Source organism: Lepidochelys kempii, chromosome 4 (assembly GCF_965140265.1).
Source record: "Lepidochelys kempii isolate rLepKem1 chromosome 4, rLepKem1.hap2, whole genome shotgun sequence".
NCBI classification, from domain to species: domain Eukaryota; kingdom Metazoa; phylum Chordata; order Testudines; family Cheloniidae; genus Lepidochelys; species Lepidochelys kempii.
This window is the reverse complement of record NC_133259.1, coordinates 97,394,455-97,401,320: the sequence shown is the minus strand read 5'-3', so window position 1 is coordinate 97,401,320 and position 6,866 is coordinate 97,394,455.

Below are 6,866 nucleotides of genomic sequence, written 5' to 3'. Positions count from 1 at the left end.
CTAACCTTCCCATCAGCAGGAGAGGATATACTCTCTGGCATGCAGGGGGTGCATGGTTTCCTGGAACCATGCTCCCCTGGAACCATTCTCCCCTGCAGAACTATGCCAGAGTCACAGGAGTAAGGGTAGGATTTAATTTATGTGAACAATCTTGTAAACAAAAATAGAAAAAGTCTCAACAGCTTTGTAACTGATGTGTGATTTGCGTGAAGGAATAAATATAACCCATTGACATTTTGCCACTATACAGCAAAAAGGAAAGAACCCAAAATCTGATATTTTAAGTCCAAACTGTAAATAGTATGTGCTGCCCTTCACATCCCATGCTGTATGCTTCGGAAAAGCAGTGCGGTGCCAGAGAGAGGAGTTCTTTTACAAAGAACAAAAGAAAAATTGCAGAAACTGGAAACCTACACAATTTACTGCACGTAAATCTCTTTCATATGGTAACGAATGGCCTAGATTGCAAACTGTGAACTTAAAGACACCTTAATGGTCCAGGAAGTTGAGAGTTATTTGAGTTAAATATTGTGCAATGCAGGTGCAGGCTGCAGATGGGAGGTTTGGGTGTCAGAGCATGCCAAGTGCATAACAAAACTCAATTGAAGGAAGCCAATTTTAAGACCACAGTCTGAATTAGTTGAATATAAATGACAAGAATTCCATAGATACCCTGTGGGAGACGTTTTCAAGATTCTTCAGTGTGAGTTTGCCTAAAGAATCACTGATACAGTATAAAGGCACATTATCTTTTTTATATAATTAAAGTTATCATTTTTCATGCCAAAGTATATTCCCTCTAAAATATACAAGCTAAATTCTCTGTTGATGTAACTCGATTGGAGGCAGCAGAGAGTTTAGCTCACAATACATCCATGTTCACTGAATTTGTAGGTGTGCGCAATTTAGACTTACACGGATGTAAATCAGGAGTAACTCTATTGTTCAGTTAACCAGTGTAACCAAGATCAGAATCCTGCCTTGTATCAGCAGTGATAAAGATTTTCAAATCAATATTGAAACTTTAGGCAGACTCCCTATCATACAGGAGATAAGAATTGGGATTCTTAGATTTAAAAGCCACCGAACATTCAAGACTATAGATAGGCAGCCTCCAACATTTAAAAACTAATATATATTTTAATTTTAAATATCCCACTTTGATTCATTTTAGCCTTTAATAATTTCAACCTTTAGGAAAACATTTACATTAAAATGATCATTTAAAATTTACTTTAGACTTAAGAACTGGAGTTTTTACTCAAACCACAGAGCACAGTGCTGTTATTTCAATCCTTTCCACTGTGTTTCCTCCACCTTTTATTCCTACACATCTCCACACCCAACCCAGGACTTGCCTAATGTTCTTAAGGTCAAAAGGAATCCTATTTTGGTATGCGTCCTACCTTTAAATTTCATCTATCCTCATATGTGTTCATACATAAAAACAGAAGCTGTAGCTTGTCTAACCTGTAAAATTTAAAGTAACCAATCAGATTACAGAAGAAACAAAAAAATATGAACAAATATTCCTAAAAAAGGAGAAATGAGGTCAAACTGCAAAGTCTGCATGGTAGTCTGCATGCAAACTTCACCAAAATTCAGAGAAGAGGGAGTTCACATCTCCATTTTGATTTTTGCCAATCTGTACTAGGTAGCAACGATAGTTCATGTTTTAGAGGGGGAAAAAATGTCATGAAGAAAATACAAAAACTGTGTAACGTGTCCGTAAAACAAATGTTCTTTGCTTGGCTAAATGACAATGTTTAATAAATGCCTACCACAAGCAACATTTAAAGAAAAAAAAAAAAAGAATGGCAACTGGCCAGAAAAAATCCACCCTGCATAATATGTTCCAGTAAATAGCCTTTTGGTGAACCTGCTGGCTCACTCTTTCCTTGAACAGGATCTTTAAAGAACAAAAGAAAAACTGATGGACATTTTCCTTTTTGTTAGTTTCCCCAAGTTGCACTCAATGGCATTGTTTAGTATGAGTTTGAAATGAGAAAGCTGCACTTCTACATTGCCTTGTAACCATATTAGTATATTGCCATGCTCTCTGTTGACTGGTTTCTTTGGTTTTGGTATTCTAACTTAGTATTGGTATTGGCATTCTAACATAGTATTGGTTTCAGACCAGCAGCCATGTTAGTGAGCTGTAGCTCACGAAAGTTTATGCTCAAATAAATTTGTTAGTCTCTAAGGTGCCACAAGTACTCCTTTTCTTTTAACGTAGTATTGGTATTCTAACTTAGCTAATATGATGCACATTTTATAAAGAAAAAGGCAGAAAACCTTTGGCTTACTTCCCCCATTATTCAGTTTCACATCTGTAAAATGAGAATTATACATATATATATCCCTGCTTTACAAGTATTAGGAATTAGGGCCTGCAGCAAAGCGAGTCTCCAGGCAACCTAGCAAGTGCAGCTGCCTGTAGTAGGCTGCCTGATTGGCTACCCTGCCTGACTGGTGGGAAGAGTCAGCAGACCAGTGCTTAAGCCAGCTGCAGTTTGGCAATTGCTCAAAGCATTTGCCCATGGCTGCAATAGCTCTTGTGCCTACTTGTTCCTAGCTCCACTCTTGCCTCAGACCCAGCCCCACTCCTGCTTTGGTCCCTGCCTTGCCTCACTCCAGCTTACCCAACTCTGACCCATGGCTCTGATTCCTGACTTTTGACTCCGGCTCTGACCCCTGGCTCTGGCATCTGGCCTCCAACTCTGGGCTCCTATTCTGGCTACCAAATCCTGCTCTAACCACTAGGCCTGGCTTCTGCTCCAATCACTGGGCGTGACTGCTCACATCCCAATCTCTGACAACAAGTCTGTCATGTGGAACAGTTAACAAATGGGCTTCATTCTGCAACACTCAGGCCTTGTCTACACTACAAAGTTTTGTTGGCAAAAGCTGCCTTTTGCCAGCAAAACAGGGGAGGTGTACAAACTACAAAGCTACTTTTGGTGGCAAAACTGTGCTGTTTTGCTGATATAACATAATCACCTGCATGAGAGGCATAAAGCTTTTTGTGGCAAAGTGAAAGCGACAAAGCGTCAGTGTAAACACTGCTGTTTCTTTTGTCGACATAACTGGCTTCCACCATATCCCACAATGCCTGCCGTGACCACTCTGCTCACTGTTTTGATCTCTGCTGCCCTGAAGGCATGCGCTTCTCCCCTTTCAAAGCTCCAGGAAGTATCTGACAGCTGAGCTTGCTGCTCCTTTTGGGGAACAAAGAACAAATCATTAGCATGGAATGCTCTTGTTCTGCCCTGCATTAGGAACACAGGCAGGCAGACTGCTGCTGCAGGGGAAGGGGGAGAGGTGGGAACTGACATGCTCCTTTGACATTCCTCAGCACGGAGAGCTCACAGAGCTGTTCAGGATGCCACTCCTGGCAGCAGAGGAGGCTGTGGGAGAACTTGGAGGTAGGGTGAGCAGGTGTCCTGGTGGCTCCGGTAAGCAACGCTGATGGGGCCATTGACTGTCTAGTTGGCGGCACCATGCAGCAGGGCTGGCAGGCTCCCTGCTAGCCTCCGCGCCACGCAGCTCCTGGGAAGCAGCCAGCATGTCTCCCCTCCGGCTCCTCCCAGCCAATGGGAGCTGCAGGGGCTGTGCCTGTGGATGGGACAGCGCACAGAACCACCTAGCCGAGCCTCAGCATAGGAGCTGGAGAGGTGACATGCCACTGCTTCTGGGAGCTGCTTGAGGTAAGCGCCACCCAGAGCCTGCACCCCTGACCTCCTCCCGGGCCTCAACCCCCTGCCCCAGCCCCAGCCCTGATCCCTCTCCCACCCTCTGAACCCCTCAATCCCAGCCCAGAGCACCCTCCTGCACCCCAAATTCCTCATCCCCAACCCCACATCAGAGCCTGCACCCCCAGCTGGAGCCCACAACCCCCCAGGACTCCAAACCCCTACCCCAGTCTGGAACCCCCTCCCACACCCTGAGCCCCTCATTTCTGGCCCCACCCTGGAACCCATACCCCCAGCCCAGAGCCCGTACCTCCTCCCACACCCCAACCCCCTGACTCAGCCTGGAGCCCCTTCCCATACTCCGAACCCTCGATTACACCCCCCAACCCAGAGCCCCCTCCTGCACCCCAAACCCCTCATCCCTGGCCCCACTCCAGAGCCTGTATCCTCAGCTGGAGCCCTCATCCCCTCCCGCACCCCAGCCCCCTGAGCCGTCCGGTGAAAATGAGCAAGTGAGTGATGGTGGGGAGAGCGAGCGACAGAGGGAGGGGGGGATAGAGTGAGTGTGGGTGGGGCATGGAGGCAGGGCAAGGGTGTTCAATTTTGTGTGAGAAGAAAGTTGGCAACCCTCAGTCAGAGGGAATCACAGAACCATTCGCAGGCAAGCAGAGCTGGCTGCTGCAGGAGAGACTGCTGTGCTATTCTATGGGGTTACATGTGGAGGGGGGATGTCCCCCTCCCCCTGTTTCAGGATAGGTCCGTCAGCCTCCTGTCTCCCCCGCCCCAGACACACTACTCTCCTCTCCCTTCCCTACACACTTCAGTTGAAAAATGACTGACAGTCTACTAGGATGCCTCTGAAAGGATGGGATTGAGAAACCTGTATCATGTGACGCTCTGCCTGCCCCATGAGGCATTGCAAACCCTTTCCAAAGCACCGTGCAGCCAATTGCACAGTGGGATAGCCACCACAGTGCACTGCTTTCAGTGTTCATGCAAGAGCTGTTAGTGTGGATGCACTTTGCAGAAACAAGGAGCTAGCATGCAACAGTGGTTTTAATTAAAGCACTTTAATTAAAGTGGCATAACTTTTGCGGACAAAACGTTGTAGTGTAGACAAGGCCTTAATCTTCCACACGGCCCCCCCTAACTTCATTGAAAGTATTTGCATTACTAAGGTTTGTTGGATCAGGCTCATTGTTTTTGACTTTCTTTGACTATATAAGTGCTAAGTACTGCAGTGATGTTGCATACATGGCGGGCGGGTGGGGGGAAGGAGGTTTTGTGATGCACTCTTCTTGGGGTTTTTTTTGTATACCTTCAGTTGCCAAGTCGTACACAGACAAGGTGTCTTGGGGTACTTCTGATGGAAATCTCACACATAGGTTAGTCTTTGCAGGATCGAAGCCATACTTGTTAATTCACAAAAGGTGAAATGCAGCCTTCTGAAGAGAAACAGCATAATGACTATTGGGAATTAGTGGGAATTAAGTGGAGCACAGGCCTTTTGTGCGCCCTTTGCATGGGGATGAATTTCAACCAATGGGTTTCCACGTGTATGTTGATTTTCCACTTATTGCAATTTTTGAACTTCCCAGCAGTCCATTAGTACATGGCAAAAGCACTAATTTTTATTTTGCCTTTTGTGCACTTGTCACCATAATTTGCTGCATTTGTGCTCAGAATATTCTACATTAAAATCCTTTTTCCAATTAGCCTTTACTTTCTTCAATTCAACCCTCATGCTTGCTAAGAAGAAATGAATACAGATTGGTGATGTTTTTATTAACTGCTTCTACTTCTAAGAGCTGATTTGTTAACTGACTAAATCCTGTTTCATGGAGTGTTCTGGAAATAAAATGTTTCTCTGAGAAAATGTCTAAGTTGAGGGTGTCTGTATAAATATAAGTAACTCTAGCCTCCTTGAATGTTATAAATATTTGGTCTTCCTGTGAGTACAATAACACCAACCTCTTTCCAAACCAAAAGTGATTCCTTCTGAGAACTTCCAGCTTACAAGGGTTGTGTATCAAAGGTCAGTGTGTGATATTCTTTGGGAAGATTTGCAGTGTTTAAAGACTTTATGCTCAACAGTAAATTCTATAGGAAATGCCCAGCCTGTAGTAAGGAAAAATCTTCTTCATTTTTAAATTATTTCACTATTTTCCCCAAAGCGATAAAATCATATAGTTTTTAAATACATAAACTATCTAACCTGAATCTCATTAGTTTTTTTAAAATGAATATTTCCTTAAAACTTTCTGCTTACATTGAGCCAGCTTTTATTGTGCATTTTACAGCTTAAATAAAAATAGCTGAAATACATTTTTATTATAAATCAGTAAAATCCCATTAGTAAATCTGATTATTGGTTGGCCCTTCTTTGAATTTACTTTCCTGGAATATTGTAGGCCCATCAAATTTTAAAAGAGACAACTAATTTTGCACCAGACCCTAACCTTCCAACTGAATCATGATTTCCAAAACAATATACCCAAATAGAGCAAAACATAATGAGATAAATCCCAATATGAACTACTGTCTCTCTTCTTTTATTTTTAATCATTAATTTTCACCAAAGGTGTGAACTTTGCTACCGCAGATATTCCATGTTAGGCATCATCAAAGAAAATAATGCCACAAATTGATTGGACATGCTCAAAGCCCAAGTACTCTGCATTTTCACTGCCATGCGGTATATTGCTGTAGCTCACGAAAGCTTATGCTCAAATAAATTTGTTAGTCTCTAAGGTGCCACAAGTACTCCTTTTCTTTTTATTATTTGAACCGTATGTCTTCTACTGGTATAGTCATTTAGTTAGAAGTATACCTAATATTTGTGTCCCTCCTTGATTTTCTTTGTTGAGCTGTTGATAACAGGGAAAGATTGTAATGGGCACAAGATGGACCATGGCCAGAGGAACAGGGTGGACAGGTTAATATCATTTATTGGACCAACCTCTGTTAGTAAAAGAGACAAGCTTTTGAACTACACAGAGCTCTTCTTCAGCACTGGGTAACGTACTCAGAGTGTCACAGCTAAATACAAGGTGGAACAGATTGTTTAGCGTAAGTAGTTAACACATATTCATATTGTAAGGTGAAGTGGCCTGTTAACATCTCTGCAGTAATAGGATAAAAGGGGGGTGGGGGGGTTTAGTGGCAGTGGTTACC